We start from the raw sequence: 23,000 nt of genomic DNA on the forward strand, positions 1-23,000 counted from the left end.
GCCTCCTCCGTCCTTCACATCCACCGCCCCAATATCTACCAGTGTTCACTTTCCGGTTGGTTTGGGCGCTTGTTTTTGAACTTTGTGTGTGGCCAAGTTATAAGTACCTTATCTCATTTAAGAAGTCAATATATGCTTATGTGCCTCACCCCTAAATATGCTTATCTCTGATACTCCCCTGCCATTATACGTTCCTGCTGTGTCTCCCCAGGCAGTTAATCAGGAATAAGTCCACCCATGACAATTACCCATTCTGCCAGCTCCCTTTCCTCTGTGTAATTAGCTCCCTGTCGCCTACCAGAGTGTGGAACCAGCTTACGTTAGACCGGCTAACCCAGAATCCGTCAGCAGGTTCCAACACAGACTCTGCTGTAGACAGAGGCTGGACATTGGCCAAACTCTAGGGAGGGACCGCAGCCTTTCTGTGGGCGGACAAGCTTGGAAGAAGTGTTTCGTTGTGACAGCAGTCAAGTTAGAAGCCTCCAAAAGTGAGCAGCGAAGATTTCAGTTGTTGCCGATTCCCCACCCACCCTCCAGCTTACTATGTTAACTCAAAAAAGGGAAAATAAGATGTGTTCTCCAAATGTTTAACCTAAAACATGAGAGTCACCTTTACTTCACACGAGCGCTACTTAGCAACAGAAAGAGTAACAGAAAGAGCAACAACAGGGTGGTTGTTCTATTGTTAGATTCAGAACTCATGGGATCCCATAACCCATGCAGCGAAAGGACTTGAGAGCTGCTGTCCTGCACACTCCATGGTTGACACAAAGGATTTTTCTTTTTTTAAGAAAGTGAGACAAGCGGTGACAGAGATGGAGATGAAGAGGTAGGAGCTGAAAGGCAATAGTTATTGGCATCAGAGAAGAGAATAGACAAACCTCAGGACAGTCATTAATGAAAGTGTATCATGTGTTATTGATAACTTTTGAGGGGGAGGAGTGCATGCCCTTTTCAGGTAAGTAAAGTAATTTCAGCTTCCATAGCGTTATTTCTTGAAATGAGGGATAACAGAAGCAGCAAACATTCCACTGACTACGAAAATTAGGACATTTGAACCCCTGTTCAGAGCGGCCAAAAAGATGCCTTATTATATTCAATTTCAGATAAAAAATGAATTTTTTTAAGTGTATGTCCCAAATATTGTATATTAAAAAGTTCTTTGTTGTTTATCTGAAATTCAAATTTAACCAGATATCCTATATTTTTATTTGCTAAATTGAACAAGCCTACTATTATAGAAAGAATGAAAACTCTCATCAAGCTTGGCATGAGAATGGCATTTAGAACATAAGAGAGAGATCAGTGAGAGGTCATCCAGCAAACACCACAAAGGGTTTTTATGGAGGATGTTGGGAAAACATGCGGTCAAGTGCCAGCTTCTCGCTGCTGTGAAAGGCTAGCTTTGTTTCTTAGCAGGATGGAGACTGGCCTCACTAACCCCAATTTTCAGCCAGATTGGGAAACTTTCCTGCAGTAGAACTGGTTTCCGTGGGAACCCCCTGGCTGCCAAATACTGCAGTGCCGGGCAAGCAGGGCTTGCAGTAGGTGCTCAATGAAAAATGGAAGGTTGCGTGAGAGACTTGGGAGATGAATTCTCCAAATTTTAGCATCTAAAGAATGGGGGACTCTTTAACAAGACTGATTAGCAAGCCAAAGTCTTCCTATCTGCACTCATTGGCCAATGTTCAATTTTTTAAGTATAAAAATGGACAGATCTTCAGGAAAATTCACTCTGGATAATGGCAGAGCTGGGACAAGAAGCTCCCAAGCAAGAAACTGTCAAGCTGTGCCATAGGCTTTGGCACACATTTCCATTCAACAATTTTGCTTTCCTGGGGCTGGCCCAGTGGCAGTGGTACAGTGGTTGGCTTTGCATGCTCTGCTTCAGCAGTCCAGGGTTCGCAGGTCTGGAACCCCGGGCATGGACCTACACACCCCTCATCAAGCCACGCTGTGGTTGCATCCCATGTACAAAAAGTAAAGGAAGATTGGCACAGGTGTTAGCTCAGGGCCAATCTTCCTCACCAAAAAAAAGCAAAACCAAAAACATTTTGCTTTCCCACTAGATAGCTAAGACTTTCATTGTTACAGGATAAAATAAAACCACATTTTCCCAGAGACATAATTCTTTATGTGTTGTGTATAAGATAATTTACACAGCCCCCAGTTTCTCAGTTCTTTGGTTTGTCTGAGTTGATTTGTCTTGGAAAATCACTGCGCTGCAGAGCCATTCCAGCTACTCTCCAATTTATTTGCAGATTTATGAATATCTAAATGAGCTTGGTCCCTGCCAATTTATATAGGATTTTAGGTGGAACTTCTTCATCCCCTGTTCTATTTTTCATGTATCCTGTCTCCAGGAAGTGATGGTACACGACCATCATTTAAATCTAAGCTGCACATTTAGTCAAGGTTTGGAGTATGCTTAAGGAGTTACCATGGTTTGATTTCTGTTTATTTTATTGTTCCTATGTCTTTTATAAAATTTGGAAACATTCCCAAAGACCTTTGAGTACTTGGCATGTTTTAAAAACTACCTGAATCAACAAATGAATCTGGGCCTTGAGCAGATGCTTGAGCAGATCCTACAGGAGAGGAAAAAAATGCATGAACCCAGTTTGAGCTTCCTGTTTTTCCTTTGATGCACAGCACGCCGTCACCAAACTCAGGTCTCCTGACCTAGAAGCACCAGGCAGTGCTTTAGAAATGCCACCCAAAGTGTGTCATCATCCATGACAAAATCCCTGATCACACTTATAAATTCCCTTACCCTCACAGATACCTTCTGCTGGAACTCAAGAAACTACCAAGTCTCAGAACGCCTCCTGTCAGTCTTTAGATGTGTGATGAGAAGGAGTGCATGCTTTGATCCGAAGAAGCAGGATCTGTATATACTTGGGAGAAACTCACACATCGGTGGTATTGGGTAGACCTGGTCCCTGAAATGCTTCCTGAGTGCCTACTCTGTAGCAGATCTTGAGCTGGATGGCTGAGAAATAGAAAGATGAATTTGCCTCTCTCTCTTCAAAGGGCTATGAGACATGTAGTTAAATATTTATAGTATAAGGCAAAATACAATACATATCATTAAAAAGTACAGAATGTTATAGGATTAAGAAGAAGGAGAGAGGCTTGTACTGGGGAATATTCAAGAAACAGTATTTTCGCCTTGAAAGAGGCTTTGGGCAGACCCAGATGAGGGGCAAGGCAGGGCAGACCCAGATGAGGGGCAAGGCAAGCCAGACAGAGGGAACAGCCTAGGGTGTGTGGGGCAGCAGGTTCTGTTCCCATCAGTGAGATGCAGGGAACAGCGGGCAGTGAGCCTGGAAAGGCAAGCTGGGGTCAGGCCATGCCAGACCTAGACTGTCTTAGTCCAGCATTCAAGATGCCCCTTGGCAGACAGTTGATCGTTTTCGCACCCTCCACCTCCCACACGCCCTCTGGCTTCGTTATCTACGTCCACATGGGGCACTTTGTCCAGCTGCCCACCAAATGGGAAACCTCTTGACATGTCAGTAAGAGCAGAAAGCTGCTGTAAAGTGGCATTTACCTTTTGCCAAGTAGCTCCTGGGAACCAAAAGTTATCTGCAAGACCTCAAGAGAGACAGAGAAGGAAGAGTTATAGTCCAAGAGGTCTAACCTTTAAAAGAATGTAGCAGAGGCACCTCACGGTCCTGCACTCTAGGTGACCCTGAAGGACAGCCATTGTCAGTTAAAGGCCAGAGCAAGAGGACAGGGATAAGAAAAGCATAAATACCTGAACATGAATACCTCTGGGACACTGGCTGTGGCCAGAGTACGGCTCTCAGGGGACCGTGTTCCTCCGTGAATCAGGTCAGCCGGCTGCACACCAGAGGCGGTTACCCCTCGGGGTAGTCTCCGAAATCATTTTCCACATCCTTGGCTCCTGTGTTCCTGAGTGATTGCCTGAGGAAGTGCCTACGGGAGCTCAGTCCATGGGTTGCCCCCTCCCCTCTTGTTGACACCTCCCCTTTCACAAGCACCCTTCTCCCACTGAACAAAAGACAGACACCTCTTACCATCCTGCATCTTGCTAAATACACTGTCCCAGTATGTGAGAAAATGCACCCAACAACAGCACAATAAGAAAATTCAGATCTAAGCAGGGAAGAGTCCCAGGAGAGCAAAGCACAGGGAGCTTTCTCGAAGGACATCCTAAGGGGGGAGTGCCATGCCCCTGTGCCTGCTCTAGCCACTCACCTGCTCAACAGCAGAGAGCAAGAGTGCAGTGGTTGCCACAAACACGCAATTCCATTGAGTAGAAAACAACCAGGTCAACTTTTTTTTCCGTCAGAAAGAAATTCCAATTTGGTTGATTGGTTTGCTGATGAGGGCTGGTTTTATCCACAAGGTGGGGTGGAGGGACATTTTTCATAAACTGGATGAGCTCCATCTGCAACTGTTTAAAGCACAGAAAATATGTGGAAAGTTTCATCCTTTACAACTGTGAAATTGATGATACAAACTTACATGTCCTTATGGTGGTGATCATTTCACAGTAGATACGAATATCGAATCATTCGTTTGTACACCTGAAACTAATATAATGTTATAGTCAATTATGCCTCGATAAAAATAAACTTAGATCAGTTTAAACGCATGCAAAGGGGTACATGATTGTTTGCAATTATTTTAGGGAGTTTATGAGCGAAGTCTGAAGGCCCCTGGACCTGCCTGTTCTCTCTAAACTAACCAATGCTGGGAAGTTTGTACAAACTGCAGAGCTGAGATTTCCGGTTTTGCTCTGCAGAGGGCAGCATTGGTAAGATGTTAAAGAATTTTTTTTTTAATAGTTCTTTCTAGGCTAACTTTCCTCTTTTGCCTTCGGGCAACTGTAAATTAGAATAAGCATGAGCTTCAGCATTTGTGGTCTTGAGGAGAGAGGAGCTGTTTGACCAGAACAGAAATACTACAGGCTTCTGTATCCGGCACATTTTTCCAGGGCCAAAACAGTATTTTTTGCTTTAGGTTTTTCACCAATTTTTTTTTATTTCCAAGAGTCTAACGGTGCCTAGCACCAAGTGGGTCCTCAAAAAGTGTTTGATGGATGAAGTTACACTATTTCTGGCTCCCGGGAAGCTTTTCGGTTAAACATGCAAGTTAATTGCCTGTCTATGAGACTCGCAGGCAAGGCTTTCCTGGCCCCCCTCACTCAGATTGCATGAGTCCAGCAGTGCTCAGAAAGGGCAGGCACCATCTATAATGAAAAAGGACTTTGGCACTGGCTGATACAAAATGGCCCGGATGTGACTAGAGCTCTTTACGGTTCTTAGTGACTCAGTGACAGAAATTATTTTCTGATGCCATTTCACTAAGACAATCATAGTATTTCCTTATAGTGAGTTAATTATTGCCAGGCCTTGAAGAAATGGCTGAAAACTTAAATGTAAATCCCAGGTGAAGCACATAGACAAGTAATCGATGGTTCACACTGAACGCCGCTGTGTCAGGAACTGAAAGCTTTTTTCAAAAATGAGACAAGGTCAGAAGACCAGGCTTAAAGGAAAAGCATGAAGTAATGAGTTTTGACTCTGAGACTCTCAATTCCTCTTTCCAAAAATGTATCCACTCTTTATGGTGTCCCCCCTCCCACCCTCAGCTAAGTGGCTACACACTTCTCTTTCTAGATGTCAAAACTGCCTGCCAGCAAGTTTTAACACATGGATGATTATTGCCTCCACTAGGGCATTTGAAAATTTGCTGAATTGGATTTGAAGTAAAAGGTTATATTCCCTGTGGAAGGAACTCCAGCATGGGGGACGGGTGAGGGAGCTGGCTTTTCCAGACGCTGGGCTCTGCAGCTGGTACTGAGCCCTCTGGGCAGGTGTGAAAGGAGGACCACGGCCTCCACTCAGCCCTTCTTCCAGCTTCCCTCACCGTCAAAACAAGAGTGTCAATTACAAGGGACATGGTACTTTCAAGGGGTTGAAAGTTACAAATATGATATGCAATGACAAAAACCACTGATTACTTTCTACTACCTGTCCTCCTGTTTTTTCTAAAACTGGGAGCATCTCATAGTACTTACATGTGTACATGGGTTATCTGTGTGTATATATACATACTATACTAGGTATAGTATATTGTATGTAAATATTATAAATATATATGTAAATACATATATTTAAGCATACAAATAACTGCAAAAAATGCAAGGCTTATAATATCAAGAACCAAATAACCTGCCAGGAAAGAATCTATCCTCACCACCACCAGTGGCAAAGAGTCATTGATTAAATTCCCACAGTCACATGACATTTCCCTTAGCAAACGAAACAGCCGGCAACTCTGGTTGAGTTTACCACGTGTAGGCAACACTCGTGTGGGCCCTTCCATAGAGGGAAAGGCAGGCCAAGAAATAGACAGTCAGGGCCAGACAGTTGACTAAATTAATAACAACACACTCACTCTGTGGTTGAATCTACAGGAGACAAGTGTCCATACTGCATGACATCACACCTTAGCTGTGCTGTTTCTTCACTCTCTCAAGGACGTAGACTAGTTATGATCCTGACTCAGTGGCAAGCTGGCTTATTCAGGCAGTGGCTTATTTCAGACTAAACCACTGGCTTCCTATTTCTAGGTGATAACACCAAGACCCTGGTACCAAGGTGTAATGGACTGAATGTTTATGTCCTACCCAAAGTTTGTATATGGAAATTCTAACCCTCTATGTGATGGTATAAGGAGGTGGGCCTTTGGGAGGTGATGAGGTCGTGAGGGTGGAGCCCTCATGGATGGGATTAGTGCCCTTACAAAAGAGACCCCAGAGAGCTCCCTTGCCTCTTCTACCATATGAGGGCAGCAAGAAGACAGCTGTCTATGAGCCAGGGAGCAGGTTCTCACCAGACACCAGCCCTGCTGAGCCTTGATCTAGGAGTTCTCTGCCTCCAGGACTGTGAGAAATAAATTTCTGTCATTTAAGCTGTGCAGTCTCATGGTATTGTTATTATAGCTGCCCAAGGGGATAAGACACAAGGTAAGGGCAGTATTTATTATACATGGGCTTCAGGATCCCAGAAACCAATGCTGTCATCCATTACTGAAACAAGTGACCAGGAAAATGGTGAACTGGAGTTTACTGAAAAGTTGCTGTCAGTTTACGGCTAACTGGGAAACTCAGCCCTAGCCGCCCTTAAAATGGAGCCGTCCTCTGGGTGTTCTGTAAGTCAGGAGGGTGAGCGGAAGGAGGGAGTGGATCCTCCATGTTCCTCCAGTGGATCATCCGCATTCAATGGGCTTCTTACTTGCCTCTCTTCATCCCTGATAAGCAGAGTCTTCTAGAAGATTAGCTCCAGAAATGCCATAGAGATGGCATGTGAGGCTCTCAGGAGGGAACTTTAAGGTTAAAACCCACATCCTAAGCCTCAGCAGCAGCAAGGCCAGGGCCTGCCCAGGATCACATACTCTCCCAGGAAGGGACCCTGGCTGCCCAGGAGCCCAGGAGCTCCCCCTTCCTGGCACTTCCTCAGTTGGTCAGACCCAGGGAGACTTAGTGACCCCAGGGTGGGATAATGGTTTTAAAGCTGTGAGGATGAGAAATTAGATGAAAAGGAAAGATATCACTCCCATACTGCCTCCCCCAGAGGACCTGAAGGCTTAGAAGGGGCTCTAAGAACACAAGTATCAGAGCCACAGAGCTTCAGCTTAGCGTTTTGATTCTTACTTTGTTTTTTCAGATATCCATGGTTTCCCTTACATTCTCAAAGGGAGTCTGAAATTCACCCAGATTCTTGACATGAAACCAGTTTAATTCTATCACATTTAGAAAAATCAATGTATGTCTCATAGCATTTTCGGAAGAAGACAGGGAAGGGTCTTTCTTACATAAAAAACAATATTAAAGTGATTGAATTCACCAAAGACCAGGAATCACTTATATATATATATATATATATATATATATATATTATATATATTATATAGTGTATATATATGTATAGAACCTGGAGAGAAGGACACTAGCGAGGAACACCCTCAGTTATCCTTACTGGGCCCTTTGCATCCTCATTCCCCCTAAACCTTGAGACAGTCGTGTGAGGAACCCGAGGGTTAGAGAGGATGTGGGTTTACCAAAGTTACCGCAGCTAATAAGGCCAGATGAGATCAAACCTAGATCTGTTGAGTCAGAAACTCATGGTCTTAACTGACTGTGCCACATCGGCTGTCCAGACTTGCTCAATAAATGTCTGTTGAATAAAAAAAACAGGAAAAAAGGGATCTCATGAGAAGCTTTGAAAAGAAGAAACGGATATTGCCTCCTGTTGGATTAGTCTTTGTAAATAAATATCGCTGGTAGATACAATATCCATGGTTATAGTTAATGTATTGTTTCCATCTGTGTCTTAAAGGGAAGAAGGGAAGGCAGAAGGAAGGGGGAGAACAAAGGAGAGGAGCTAAAACGCCTTTGAGATCTTTGACACGAGTCCACCTCTCTTTCCCACTAGGCGAATGGAGAACGTGTTTTCTGGGAGAAAAGTCAAGCCATTCTCCCCGGCACATCTCTCCCCCAAGAGCAGTTACCTCTTTCAGAGGGACCTGTGCTATCCTCAGCAGCGGGGTCAAGCACCTGGCTGCAGGAAGGACTAGGAATTCGGAGATGCAATCTACCTCATTCTGAAGACCCTTGGCAGGGCAGCTCTATGAATCAGTTCATTGCTCCACAAACCCCGAGGATTTGAATGTTGGCCAGAATCACGCTGACGAGCTTTCCTCTTTCCTGACAGTGTGGCTGAGTGCCCTCACTCCAGGGATTCTGGCAGGCTGACTTCCTGGCCAGATGTTTCTTATCCACACCTGTGGACCTTAGGAAACCAAGGGTGACCTCAGTAGGCGCGGCCTTGATTTCCTTCCCATCCCCGCCCTTGAGACGTGGAAATTGAATAAACATCCACACCAGGACCATCCACTCAAATAAGGAGGTCAGGGAGAGGAACTTCCTCACTTTGTGGTCGGCAAGTCAGGTGTTGGGCCGCCTTCTGGCAGAGCTGGTCAAAGGACAAGGTCATCCGTCCCGTGGATCAGGCTGTGTTCTTGCAGCGTGGCGTGGTTGGGCTTATGTTTCATGGCTCATCCAGAAGCAGGTGGTTTTGATTCTCAAGCAATAAGCCCAGATCCTGTGCCAGAGCAGGGAAGCCACCCTTTGGGTTCTTTGGAGTAAGCCAGACGTTCAGAGAGCTGCCTTTGTGCACTACATTTCCTTGGCCTCCCATAAAAGTTCTATTTCTGAATTACCTTTTCATATGCTCCTACTTTTTGCATCAAGGGATGTTATATCAGCTGTGGGAGAGTTTCTGTGACAGCCACTTAGCAGATGCTACTAAGGATGTGGCTCAATGTAGCTGACACCACTGATTGCCCTTTTCAGGCCTCTTAGGAGAAACATCTCTCAGCTTAAAGAACAGGAAAAACGTGTATTTCTCCTGGGTGTTAGCATGTTTTTCTCTTCTGGGCATCTTGTGACTCATAGAATTTCCCTCTTTGCTTTGGACGCAAGGAAACTCAAAGCCAAATATGTTGCCCACTTCCAACAACTTGTCCAGTTTCTTATAACATGCATTTTCTGTACATACTTCACATTTACGTTCATCTTATTTTCCTATCCTTACTTTACTTTTGCAGTAATTGCTTCATCTCCAAGTTGTTATTTATCAAGTTGAACATATTCTAAAGGGTCCCTCTAGCAGAGCAGGCTAACTGCAATCACGAATGACTTCAAAATATCAGTACAGTAAAGTTGATCTCTCACTTACCCTAAGTCTAATGTGGATATTACTTGGTGACTCCCCTCCAGGTAGGGGACACAGGAACCTATGTTCTTTAGCTCTGCCGTCTTCAACATATAGCCCTCCACGGGCAACAAGAGGTAGAAAGATAGGAAACACATCAGACACTTAACTCCTTCAGCCTGGAAATGACACACAGCATTTCCTTTCATTTCTACTTCATTGGCCAGAAATAATCAGCCAGCTGCAAAGCTGCTGGGAAACATTGTTCCCAGTTGGGCAGCCACTTACCAAAAATAACTCTACATAGGAGGGGGACACAATCTTTGATGGTCGTGACTGACTCTGCCACACTCCATAAATTCCTTCTTGGAACAGGAAAATGAAATTAACTCAACAGACTTTAGATAAAGAGGAAATATCTCTTCTCCTCGCCAAAGAACAGGACTATCATTCAAGAAATAACCCAAATTGTGAAGATCTGTGGCTGGACTCAACGCTGGGTATTGTAGGTGGTACAGAGCGTGAGTTATAGTTCTTGCCTCCCAGCTGATTATAGTGTTTCATGTACATCTTCCACATTTCTGCTTCCATGGTTAGGTAGAGCCCCCCAAATCATTCTGTGGTACAGACGTCGTTCTACTAGGTTTCTTCCATGCCCTCACTGAGCTCTGTAAAGGGAAGGGTCGGATGCAGCAAGGAGCTAGCTCTGTCTGTAGAACAAAAGAAAGCCCTCCGTGGCTGCCTTGACAGTGGCCAGTAGAAAGTAAGGAGGCAGGGACTCTTCATTTCTGGTATTCACTCTGAACGGCCTTGGGTAAAGGGCATAATTTCCTCTCGCCTGGATTCCCAGCCTGTAAATTGCAGATAATGATATTTGCCTACCTCGCTTTCAGAGCTGATTAGTGGTTGTGTTGCACTCTGAGTCAACAGATGAAAGGCTTTTACGTGAGCACAGAGCATCATCACCATCATCGTCGTCGTCATCGTCATCATTACCCTGTGTCCTGAAGATAAAGTGATGGAATCCCCACACAAGGCTTCTAAGAGACTTGACCTTTCTAGGCTTTTCAGCCTCCTCCTCTATGCATTTTTAAAGGACTAACCCACTTTCCCCTTCCTTGTTACCTTGCTGTCAAAGACTGAGAAAGTGAGAGCTGGCTATAATTTCTGAAACACTCATGTTTGATACACCCCAACTTGATGGTGCCTTTCTCCCAGCAATCAAGCCTAGACATTTCAACTGTACTCCAAATCCAGAATAAAAAAGAGGTATCTCGGAAGCAGAGGGAAGGGAAAACTTCTAGAGAAAGTTTTTTTAAAAAAAATCTCAGAGCTCCTCGAAACGTTGTTTTATTCTTTCTTTCAGAACATCTCACTAAATAAATTTCTCTTTTCTGCTTACCAAATGACATTATAAAGAGGAGTATTATTTCTTTTTAATTTAGCTCTAGGCTGGATCCCACATCCCTGGGAGGTTGTCAGTCTCTGAACTCAAAAAAAGTTCAAATTCTGATGAGAAAACTGGAGTGTTTTCCTAAGGAGGTTGGCAAGGTTTGGGGTGATTCTGCTTTTAAAAGTGGAACTTGAGACCAGAGGTAATGTGGGTTGTGAGGTAGGAGGAGCAGAGCCGAGCAATTAGGGTCAGGTTATCATAGAAGAACCTGAAGCTTCCCTGGTGTGTCAATTTAGTGTTCCTGATCCAGTACCGAGGATGTTAAGTAAAATGGTAGCCTTCCTCAGCAGTCCTGGCCCCTGGGACTAGTTTGATTGGAGTCTTGATACTTCCGGGACCCCATTGAAATGGACTAGTTTGCTGGCCATGCAAGCCTTTTCACTTATCACTCACGCAGGTACCTCTTCATTTTAAACGAGCGTTGAAACGTGAAAGCCGGTCAGGATTGGAAAAGCTGGAGTGACCCAGCGAATCCTGTGATTCCAGCCCTAGCTTGTCTTCAACGAACAATGACAAGTTGCACAAGGGGATTGAAGTTTAATTTTGAGTTTTCGGTGACTCATCTACTGAGTCAGGCAATAATGCTAAGAGCAAACATGTTTCCAGCTCTTCCTGTGTGCTTGGCATTGTTCTGTTCCTTTGTATGAAATAAATCGTTTAATCCCCAAAGGACTCTAGGAAGCAATTTCTATTATAACTTCTACTTTAGAGACAAGGAACTGAGGCAGGAAGGGTTTAAATGTCTCATCCCAGGTCTCAGGACAGTCAGAGGCAGAGCTGGGGTTTGAACCCAGACTGTCTATGCTTGGAACCACTAAACTCTCTGTGACTCTGCGAGTGCCCTGTTCTGTGTCATCTAGCAATTCTCTCTGTCAGGAAGTCAGTCCCTAACCCTGGACCGAATTTAAATTAACTATTTTCTTCACATGTTGGAATTTTTATCCCTAGAAAAGACCTGCAGATATGATCAACCACAGAGTAGGAAATAGGGTGGAGGCCTGTAGGATGGAAGCCACCTAATGACTGTGAGGTGCAGACAGGAACATGCTGATGCTGGGAGGTTAAAGGAGGGCACTGAGGGCGTGGGTCCAGTCCCTCCATGGCCAAGGCAGTGGTTTATCTTCTCTTTTTTTTAACTGCTCTCACCCAAGATGGATAACTTAAAGAGATTTCTGTTGGTGATAAGAAAATCTCTTACAAAGTAAGATAAATAGACAAAGAGGTCTTTTCAGCAAACGGTGCTGGAACACCTGACATCCACATGCAAAAAACATTTAAGCTGGCTATAGGCATTATGCTTCTCACAAAAATTAATGCAAAATAGACCATAGACTTATACATAAATGCTGTAAAACTTCTAGAAGATAACAGGAGAAAATCTAGGTGGCCTTGAGTTTGGCATAACTTTTTAAATAGAACACCAAAGGCACAATCCAAATTGATAAGTTGGGTTTCATTAAAATCAAAAACCTCTGCTTTGGAGAAGCACTGTTAAGAGAAAGAGAAGACAAGCCACAGATTGGAAGAAAATATTTGCAAATATTTGCACTTCTATCCAAAATATAAAAAAAGTTCTTTAAACTCAACAATAAGAAGACAAACAACCCAATTTAAAATGAGCAAAAGATTTGGACACCTCACCAAAGAAGATGCACAGATGGCAAATAAACATGAAAAAATGCTCCACATCGTATGTCATTAGAGAATTGCAAATTAAAACAGCTATGAGATACCACTACACACCTATTAGAATGGTCAAAATAAAAAAAAAAAATTAACAATACTAAATGCTGGCAAAGATGCAAAGCAGCAGACACTCTCTTTCATTGCTGACGGGAATGCAAATGGCACTGCCAATTTGGAAGATAGTTTGGCAGTTTCTTAAAAAGCTAAACACAGTTTTACCATATGCTCCAGCAATCACACTGCTATGTTACCTAAATGACTTTACCTAAATGAGCTGAAAAATTATATGTAGACAAAAACCTGCACATGAATGTTTATAATAGCTTTGTTCATAATTGCTCAAAACTAGAAGTAACCAAGATGTCCTTCAATTGATGAATGGATAAACAAACTGTGGTACAACCAAACAATGGAATATTATTCAGCAATAAAGAGAAATGAACTATCAAGCTATCAAAGGACATGGAGGAAGCTTAAATGCATTCACTTTCACTAAGTGAAAAAAACCAGTCTGAAAAGGCTATATAGTATATGATTCTAACTATATGACATTCTGGAAAAGGCAAAACTATAGAGATAATGAAAAAAGATGAGCAGTTGCCAAGGTCTTGTTGGAGGGGTAGAGGGATGAATAAGTGGGGCACAGGTGGTTTTTAGAGCAGTGAAACTATTCCATATGGTCCATAAATGGTCGGTACAGGATCTTACGTATTTGGCAAAACTCACAGGACAGGCCTGTACAATACAAAGAGTGAACTCTGATGCAAGCTATGGACTCTAGTAAACAATAATGTGTCGATATTGGTTCATCAATTGTTACAAATGTACCACACAAATGAGAGCTGTTAACAATAGGGGGAACTGAAGCAAGGGGTGGACAGAAAAAGGGGGCATATGAGAACCCTTTATACTATCTGCTCAATTTTTCTGTAACTAAAATTACTTTAAAAAAATAAAGTCTGAGGGCCGACCCCATGGCCAAGTGGTTGAGTTTGACTCCTCTGCTTTGGCGGCCCAGGGTTCCACCGGCTCGGATCCTGGGTGTGGACATGGCACCACTCGTCAGGCCATGCTGAGGCGGCACCCCACATGCCACAACTAGAAGGACTCACAACTAAAATATACAACTACGAACTGGGGGGATTCGGGGAAAAAAGCAGAAAAAAAAGAAAAAGATTGGCAACAGTTGTTAGCTCAGGTGCCAATCTTAAGAAAAAAGAAAAAAGAAAGTCTATTAATTCTTTGAAAAGACAAAGAGGGGAAATGTGAAAGACAAGATATGAAAGTCAGAGGATCAGTTCAGGAAGTCCAACATGTGATCATCACCTTTACAAAGGATACAAGTTCCATGGGGGCAAAGAGTTTTGTCCCCTTAGTTCCCTGATGTGTCCCAAGGGCCTAGAACTGTTTTTGGCATAAAGTAGGGTTCTGTAAAGTATAAAACATAATACTAGGTGTTCCAGAAAGAAAAGGCAGAGAAAACAAAAAGGACGAGTTTATCAAGGAAATAATACAAGCACATTTGCCGGAACTGAAGGATGTATCTCCAGAGAAAAAGCCCAACCAGCTGTCTCACTGTGGAGCTTCTGGACACCAGCAATAAGTAAAGACGATGCTGAAAGTTCACAGAGTGGACTTAGAAAGAACGGCACTGGATTTCTCAACAACACTGAAGCTAGAATAAAACGGAGAAATGTCTTCTAAATTTTGAGGGAAATTTTTTCCAGCCTGGAATTCTATGCCTTGCTAAACTATCAACCAAATATGAAGGTAAAATAAAGTCATTTTCAAGCGAGCAAAGGCTTTAACAGTTCCTTCTACCAACTCTTTCTCAGGAAGTTCCTGAAGGAAGTGTTCTGCCAAAGTAAGGGGTTAGTTCATAAAGGAAGAAGACACAGGTTCTAGGAAACAGGGGCTCCCACACTGAGTGTGGGCAAAAGGAACCCCCAGGGTGGTGGTGAAGGGAATGAAGTCCTCATTGGAGCAGGAGGACGGAGAGGTCTCTGTAAAAAAAAAAGAAAAGAGAAAGAAAGTGAAGATGCACATATTTACACATGAATGAGAATATGTGAATGTGTACATATTCCTAATCATGTAAACACCAAATATTGATTTAACCTCAATTTGAGAAATGTCTGTGTTGGGAGGTAGAGAGTTGAGGGGGGCGGTGGAAGAGAACTAAAGTCTAGTTTCTCATTCCACAGTGAAAACTCAATACATAAAGCTTACGATTGAAAAATTAATGAACTGTAGCATAGCAGATTTGTTTAAAGTATGGGGATAAATGTGGGTGGGGGGGGACAGGGTGCGGGTCAACAGTTTCCATAGGGAGAAGGCATCAGGATGGGGAGGGGGGCCAGAAAGCTGCTGTTTCTATAGTTGTAAACCTCATAGTGCACCTTGACTTTTGAAGCCATGACATGTATTATATTGTAAAAACACAAATTCAAGGGGCTGGCCCCGTGGCCGAGTGGTTAAGTTTGCGCGCTCCGCTGCAGGCGGCCCAGTGTTTCGTTGGTTCGAATCCTGGGCGCGGACATGGCACTGCTCATCAGACCACGCTGAGGCAGCGTCCCACATGCCACAACTAGAAGAACCCACAACGAAGAATACACAACTATGTACCGGGGGGCTTTGGGGAGAAAAAGGGAAAAATAAAATCTTTAAAAAAAAAAAAAAACACAAATTCAATTTAACAAAAAAGGGGGGAAAGGAGGAGGAAGACGTCAACTCACCGGGGTCCTTTTTGTGGCCTGTTGATCACACTGGGGATGGAGAGGGGGTGTGCAGGTGGCCTGTCCCAAACCCCTCATCTTTCCTGGAGAGATGCAGAGCCCAGGCTGTGTCCAGAGGGGCTTAGCAGGGTCTTTTTGGTGCCTCAGCAGCATCATTTTTGGTCTCTGCTTCTGTTCTCTCTACATCTCTGACTTTGAATCCTTTGCAAGTTTGGAAAACGCTTTAAATCACACATTAGCACCAGGGGCAGATCCAGGTTTTTATGGGACCCAAAACTTGAACAATTTGAGGAACCCTCTCTAAGAAAAATAATACAAATGAATACATCCAAAATTAGGTATGAAAGCGAATGTTTATTCAGAATGAGAAAATAGATCATCATAAACTACAAAATTTTAAAAGCTGTTAAATACCAAAAACATACAAAATTTTAAAAAGTGACATAATGTTTTATTAATTAACTGCCTGACACATCTCTATAATATTTTCCCCCTATATTGTTTTGGATGTGTAATCTTTGATCACCTCTCCATATGAAAACGTTTTGTCATATTTTCTATGGAGAGAATAGAAAGATGATTCTGTCTGTCCTCTAGCAGGGTTGGTTGAAATCTATTTTCTACAGCTGGTTGCTTGGAAAACTTTCTGATTTCCGGCTCATTATTGGTAAAGTCGTGTCTGCTTTTAACATGAGTGTCCTGATTCTGACACTCTTCTATTTTTGTTCTTTTTATTTATGAACTCCTGCAGACACTTTGCTTGTGTAAGTTTACTGCTGTAAACTTATTGGCTGCAAACTCAGGAATCTGACAAATGTTATTGCATGTAATTCCCATCAATACAGGAAAGAAAAAAATACATATAGTGTATTATAATTGTCTATGCTGCCTTTTCAAGTACATTCCTGATAGGAAAGAACTTAAATTTTGACATTTAACATTTGAGATCTGAATCTTCCCCTTACTGATGACTGGAAGAATGTCCCACAGACTGTCTTCTGGGTCCACACTTTTCAAACCTTGTTTCTCCTCCACTCTCCTCATACTTCCAGTGCCAGATGCCACAGGCCATATCCATGTCAGGAAATGACCTCTGTCCCCTGCATTTTCCTGTCACGCCTCCCAGTGAGGTGGCACAGTGGGCAACGGGAATGGTTTAATTACATGGACGAAACCACAGCCTACATAAATAGATCCCTCTAAACCCAAACTGGGTGTATCTCCAACTCAACTTTCCCAAAATGCTTGTGGATGCTCACAATGCCGCTGACAGATGGGGAAGAACGATGGAAGAGAAAACAGAGTAGAAAAAACAGCTTCTTCACTGATTTCATTTAAAATATGTATTGCAAATTTTATAGAAACCATGTGACTATGAGAACCTGTTTCTAGGGCCTTAGAAGGGCCAGTGCTCAGGCAGGGGACTGCCCCGGTGCTCCAGTCCTTCTGCCCTGATGTGAAACTATGACCTCTGCCCTGAGGATGGTGGGGAGTATGAAGTGGTTGAGATGGTGCCTGGCTCACCTGAGCTGACCTCACCTATGTGGCTTAAGGGATGTGAGCAGAGAGCAAGGGAAAGAGAGTTTCCACCAGTGTCACCCTGGAAGTGCTTTCTGTGCCAGCTGGCAAGGGAGCAGGGGGTGTGTTGAAAGGAGGCAGGAAAGAAAGTAAAATCAGTCCAACTCTTCTGGTACCCAACAATTACTAGTAGGCACCAAAGAAGGTCTTTTCTGGCATTGAATCTTGGTTTCACATCACCAAGATAATCAGTTTATTGATTTCTTGCCACTTTTTCTAAAAACAGCAGTCTCTCCTTTATTTGCATGTATTTATGCATTCTGTGGATTACAAACACAACGCGTTGCCACAAACTATACTTTGGATCTGTCTCTCCCATCATCCACTGTATGTGCAAAAGAAATAAAAATTCATATTACTGGCAGCCCAAGCAAAATATAACAAGAGGATGATTTAAGGTGGAAGAATAACACATTCCATAGCCAGACAGAAATTATTCTGGAAAGTCTGTTTACTTCTGGCTCTTGGAGGAAGGAACACTTTTAGGGGTCTACTTTGTGCTACTCGCTTTATCTCCTTTAATCCTCAGGGCAATCTTGAAAGGAGATATTATTATTCATATTTTGCAAATAAGGACACAAGCCCATAGTGAAGTAAACCAAGAAGTTAGTGTGTCCGAGACAACATGCTAACGAAGGTTACCCGACGCCCAAGCCATGTATTTTCACTACCCTAGACTGATCAGTGCAAACCACCCAGAACATCAAGTTCCCAGACTGGCCAGAGTCTCCTCATCAAAGAACTTGGTGTCCAGACCTGTCACACTTTGGACAGCTGGACCCTCACTACGGCAAAGAACCCAGCACAATACCTTCCTGGTCACTTTATGGGCTCCCCAGTGCTTGGTGAGTGATCCAGACAACTCATCAACATGTTTTACTATTTTCCACAAGAATTACCAATACCTTTAGAGGCAAACCCTAGAGCTAAGAAAGTTTGTAGAAAACGTATTTTAGATACCTAAAAATCCTGTTTGCAAATTGTACATTAGGGAACATGGAAGGTCAATAGTGCTGAGTCGGGTGAGTAAGAATAAAAGTCTTTCATTTTGGAGCCATTGTAATGCAAGAGAGGCATATTTTTCACTCTGTACCCCTAGGAAACAGCCAGCCAAACATTTGCTTTCTCTCTGAGTTCATGTGTCTTAAACAAAAGCTGGTATTTCTTGCTTGTGTGCCTGGCTGTTGCTTCAAAATGAAACCAGAACATTCCTCACCTTCAGGCAGCTTGGGTAACTAAACATAGCTGGAAATTCTGCAATCACTGTAAAGTAGGTTAGGGAGAATCTCCTGGAAGCTCCCACACAAACATGAGGTGCACTTTTTTTTTTAAATGAAGCACAAAATGAAGACTCAGAGAATCACAACCGCAGAGGTAGAATGAGCTACCCTCCTGGCCCTGAGTTTGCAGGCCACCGGGTAGGCCGTGTTCCGGCTGAGGAGAAGGGGCCAGGGACATGAGCCCGTTGATGCTGTCAACACTTTAGACACGTTTCTCGAAGAATAAGCAGACTCTCTCCTTTTCTCTAAAAAAAATTGCATGAAACATATGTAGACTATGTTTGGAATGGAGACTATTGCTTTTTCTCCCACAATTGCATATGGATACTTTAGTCTCTGTGGCAGAAAGAATGTCCTCGACCTGTGCGTGTTGTCCTATGAAAGAGTAGCAGCAATCATAACGCCAGACTCGTGCCTGCAAGTTTCGAATGACTTTTCAAATGACAACCAGAATTGTCACCTTTGGGTGACGTCTTTCTCAAGGGGAGCCCAAAGAGTGATAGCCTTGTCTTTAACTCTGACTTTTCCCTCTGAGACCCTAAATCTTCATTCTCCACAGAACTGTGAGGCGTCTGCTCCTGTGTCTCCCCTTTTTTAAACATCCTCTCTTCCTCCCTAGTGCCCCCTCATCCCACCAGACGCCCAAAGCTCTCTGATGACCCTGGATTGCTCAGAACCCCCAAAGCAGGGCACAGGACCGTCTCCGGCCTCACTATTCCAAGTCCGGCAGCATCGACCTCACCCATGAGATGGTGAGAAATGCAGGATCCTGGAGCCCAGCTCAGCCCAGCCTAGCCGAATCACAGCCTGCATCCTAACTAGACCCTTGCTGACTTGTGGGCACACGTATGTTTGTGAAGCACTGGTCTACCCCATTCTTGTGGGGTAAAGTTGAGCTTTGTCACCAACTTGCATGTGACCTGGGGCAGACCAGAACACATCTCTGGACCTCAGTTTTCTCAGTCATGAAATGAAGAAGTAAAGCCTTCTCCGGGTGCCAGTGTGATTGAGAGAGCCTGCTCCAGAGTCAGGCCATCCACTCACCTCCAGTCCATGCGAGTCAACCACTCCAAGGCCCAGTCTACTCATCTACCATATAGTGATATTAAGTACCCATCTGATAGGGCCATTGTGAAGGTGGAGTGAGAACATCTGTGTCAGTATTCTACTGTTGCTGTAACAAATTACTCCAAAGTTAGTAGTTTAAAACAATACACATTTTTTTTTAGGTGATGAAGATTGGCCCTGAGCTAACATCTGTGGCCAGTCTTCCTCCATTTTGTATGTGGGACGCCCCCATAGCATGACTTGATGAGTGGTGCATAGGCCTGTGCCCAGGATCCAAACCCATGAACCCCAGGCTGCCAAAGCAGAGTGCATGAACCCAGCCACTATGCCATCAGGCCAGCCTCCATAAACGACAAACATTTTTTCTCTTACAGTTCTGGAGCTAAGAAGTCTGCAACGGGTTTCACTGGGCTAAAATCAGGGTGTCAGCAGGGCCAGAGACTCTAGAGGAGAATGCGTTTCCTTGCTTTTCCAGCTTTTAAAAGCTGCCCACATTCCTTGGTTCATAGCTCTCTTTCCACCTTCAAGATCAGCAATGGCCAGTCAAGGCCTCACATCACATCGCTCCAGCCTCTGCTTCCGTGCCACATCTCTTTCTCTGACACTGACTTCTGCCTCCTGCTTTCACGTATAAGGACTCTTATGATTACATTGGGCCCACTAGATAGTCCAGTGCAATCTCACCATCTGTCAGCTCATTAGTAACCTTATTCCATCCACAACCTTAATTCCCCCATTGCCATCTAATAGAACATAGTCACAGGCTTCAGGGGTTAAGACATAGACATCTTTGGAGGGCCGTTATTCTGCCCACTCCACGGCATAAAGAGGTTATTACTGTGCCTGGCAAGTAGTCAGCACCCAATAAATGTTAGCTGTTTTTATTGTGGCCTGTGATTCTGAAGACAGCCTGCTCCACTGTGTAGGAGAAGAGCAATGGGCTTGTTGTGTTTTTGTGATGAAAGGGCCAAGACATTTTCCATAGAAGTGTGCTCTGGTTCTGGCTTGTCTTACCCTGTACAACTTTGGCTCCTGTGGCTGGTCACACATCCCTGACTAGGGAGCTCCCTCACTCCTGGCAAGCCAGCCACAGTGACCCATCCACCATTCCATGCCTAAAGCTTGAGAAACCTTTATGTATAGACTATGCATGGACTATGTATAGACTCTATGCACTGTAACGGTGTAGTTACAGAATCCACTGAACCCATTTATCTAAACTCTTTCTTGCAAACCTACCCTCTATCTCATTCACACGTTCATTCATGCATTCATTCATTCAGGAAATACTGAGCACCTGTCATGTGCTAGGCACTAGAGATGTAACAAGGATGAGTGGTCCCATCTCTATCTCTCCGTAGAGCCATAGCTCCCTGCAGAGGTGCCTTGAGAGCCGCTAACAGGATTCAGAGGGAAGATGAGTGGCCCTGGGTCCTCCAAGCCTTGCTTCAACAGAGCAGCTTCCACTTTTTCTGTATTACATATTCAGGTTCTACGTACGATTTTGTTTAAAAACCAGATCCCTTTTTTGGTACCCGGCACACAGCAGACACTTATAAATAAGTAAATCTCTAATTGTCTGAAAACCACTGTTCTAGGATATCAAGCCCCTTTCCAGCTGATTCTTCAGGTTTGGCCTCTGGGGTTGCTGTTTCCTTTGGTCCTAAGCCTGGAAACCGCTTCCCTCCTGGTCCTCAATTGCACGACCTCCCATGCGTGCCATAAGCAGCTGCCCTTACTCTGACCTTTATCTGTCTCAACTTCCTCTATTATTTTTCCACTCCTGGGCCACATCTTTTGGTCCACTTCTGGTATTTCTGGAGCACACTTGGTCTTCTGTTAGTTAAATCCTGCTTCACCGCCATAGTCACATTCTCAAAACCCCTGTGGTATTTCTTACCTTGTCCAGAAAGTCCTTCAACTCTGCCCCTCCTTTACATGGGGGACAAGAGAAAGTACCACCCCCCCCCCCGCCCCCCTCTGTGGCAGCCATGCCCTCGCTCCCCTCAGCACAGGGCAATGAAAATATCTAACACTCACACAGTGCCACTCTCCCCGGAGGCATTTGAAATTACTTAAATTAAAGCTGTCTCATCATTTACTTTCAACCACTTCTAATAACATCTCATATTTACAGTTCTTTAGAGTTCACAGAGCTCTCTGACATTATCACATTTAATTGGAGCCTCAAACGCCCTGATGAGGTAAGTGAGGTGGTGACTTTTATTCTCGTTTTGCAGAGAAGGGAACAGGCTCAGAGAGGGCCAGTCTCACCCAAGGCCATGAGGCCTGAAGCTGCACAACCGGTCACCAGCCCAGATTTTCCCAAGCACAGCACTCTCTGCCCTGTGTGTTCGACCTCACTTCCAAAGATGATGATGGTTCAGGGCCTGTTTCTTTTTGTTTCAGGAATGACTTTGGCAAAAGGACAAGACAGGACAGTTAATCCCGGCTGCAGCTGCTGGAAAGCCGGCCACACCCTCCTCTCTGAGCCGAGTGCTGGATTTGGACCCTCAGACAAAGGCAGTAGAAGGGAGACAAAAAAAGCTTCCGCTTGTATTTAATTTTGGTTCCCCCTTTGACTTCACAGAAACGAAAGAAGCAGGAAACCTGCCTTTCTGTCATTGTCACAGTTGCCTTAATTATGCAATGCCAATTGAAAATTCAGCCACCTCTGTTGTGAAAGATAATTTTCTTTTTATGAAGTAGGGCAGCCTTGGGGAGCCAATGAGGGTGTAAAGTTCAGCAACATTTTACACAGCACACCCTTGACCTGCAAAAAGATAGAAGGATAGTTAAGATGTTGTGTCTGGGGTCGGCCCCGTGGCCAAGTGGTTAAGTTCGAGCATTCCACTTGGGAGGCCCAGGGTTTCACTGGTTCAGATCCTGGGCATGGACATGATACAGCTCGTCAGGCCGCACTGAGGCAGTGTCCCACATGCCACAACCAGAGGTACTTACAACTAGAATATGCAACTGTGTACTGGGAGCCTTTGGGGAGAAGAAGAAGAAAAAAGAAAAAGATTGGCAACAGTTGTTAGCTCAGGGCCAATCTTTGAAAAAAAAAAGTTCTTGTATCTGGTAACAGAAATCCAGCTCTCCTAGTCTCACGACTCCAGATATGAAGCAATACAAATGTAGGCTCTAAAGATCGTGAGACCCTCAGCCCTGTCTTTTCTGTTCTCTCTCCTCTGCTCTCCCTGGAGAAAGCTGTACGATTTGGGTTCTCCACAGAACCTTAGAGACATGTGAAGTAGTTAGGATTTGGGGAAGTGTTTTTTTTTAAAACTGATATTAAAAGAAATAACAGATTGCACCTTCAGAGCCTGCAAAAGGAATGGAAACTCTGGAATGCTCCTTGGGAAAAGCGATCACCGTAAAAGCTAATCTTCTGGGTCTCTCAAGGAGCAGAATAAGAAATAAATGGTTCCAAACTTGAATACAAAGC

The 23,000-nt window shown here is 44.0% G+C and overlaps 1 long non-coding RNA gene across 1 annotated transcript; it reads left to right on the forward strand.

The window, feature by feature from the left end:
* Positions 1 to 662: 662 nt before the first annotated feature.
* Positions 663 to 12,067, forward strand: LOC139046564 (uncharacterized). The gene is made up of 3 exons (XR_011506708.1): positions 663 to 829; positions 4,661 to 4,786; positions 8,472 to 12,067. It is a non-coding gene; the product is annotated as an uncharacterized lncRNA (long non-coding RNA).
* Positions 12,068 to 23,000: the final 10,933 nt, after the last annotated feature.

The sequence above is a fragment of the Equus asinus genome, chromosome 11, assembly GCF_041296235.1.
Source record: "Equus asinus isolate D_3611 breed Donkey chromosome 11, EquAss-T2T_v2, whole genome shotgun sequence".
NCBI classification, from domain to species: Eukaryota; Metazoa; Chordata; class Mammalia; order Perissodactyla; family Equidae; genus Equus; species Equus asinus.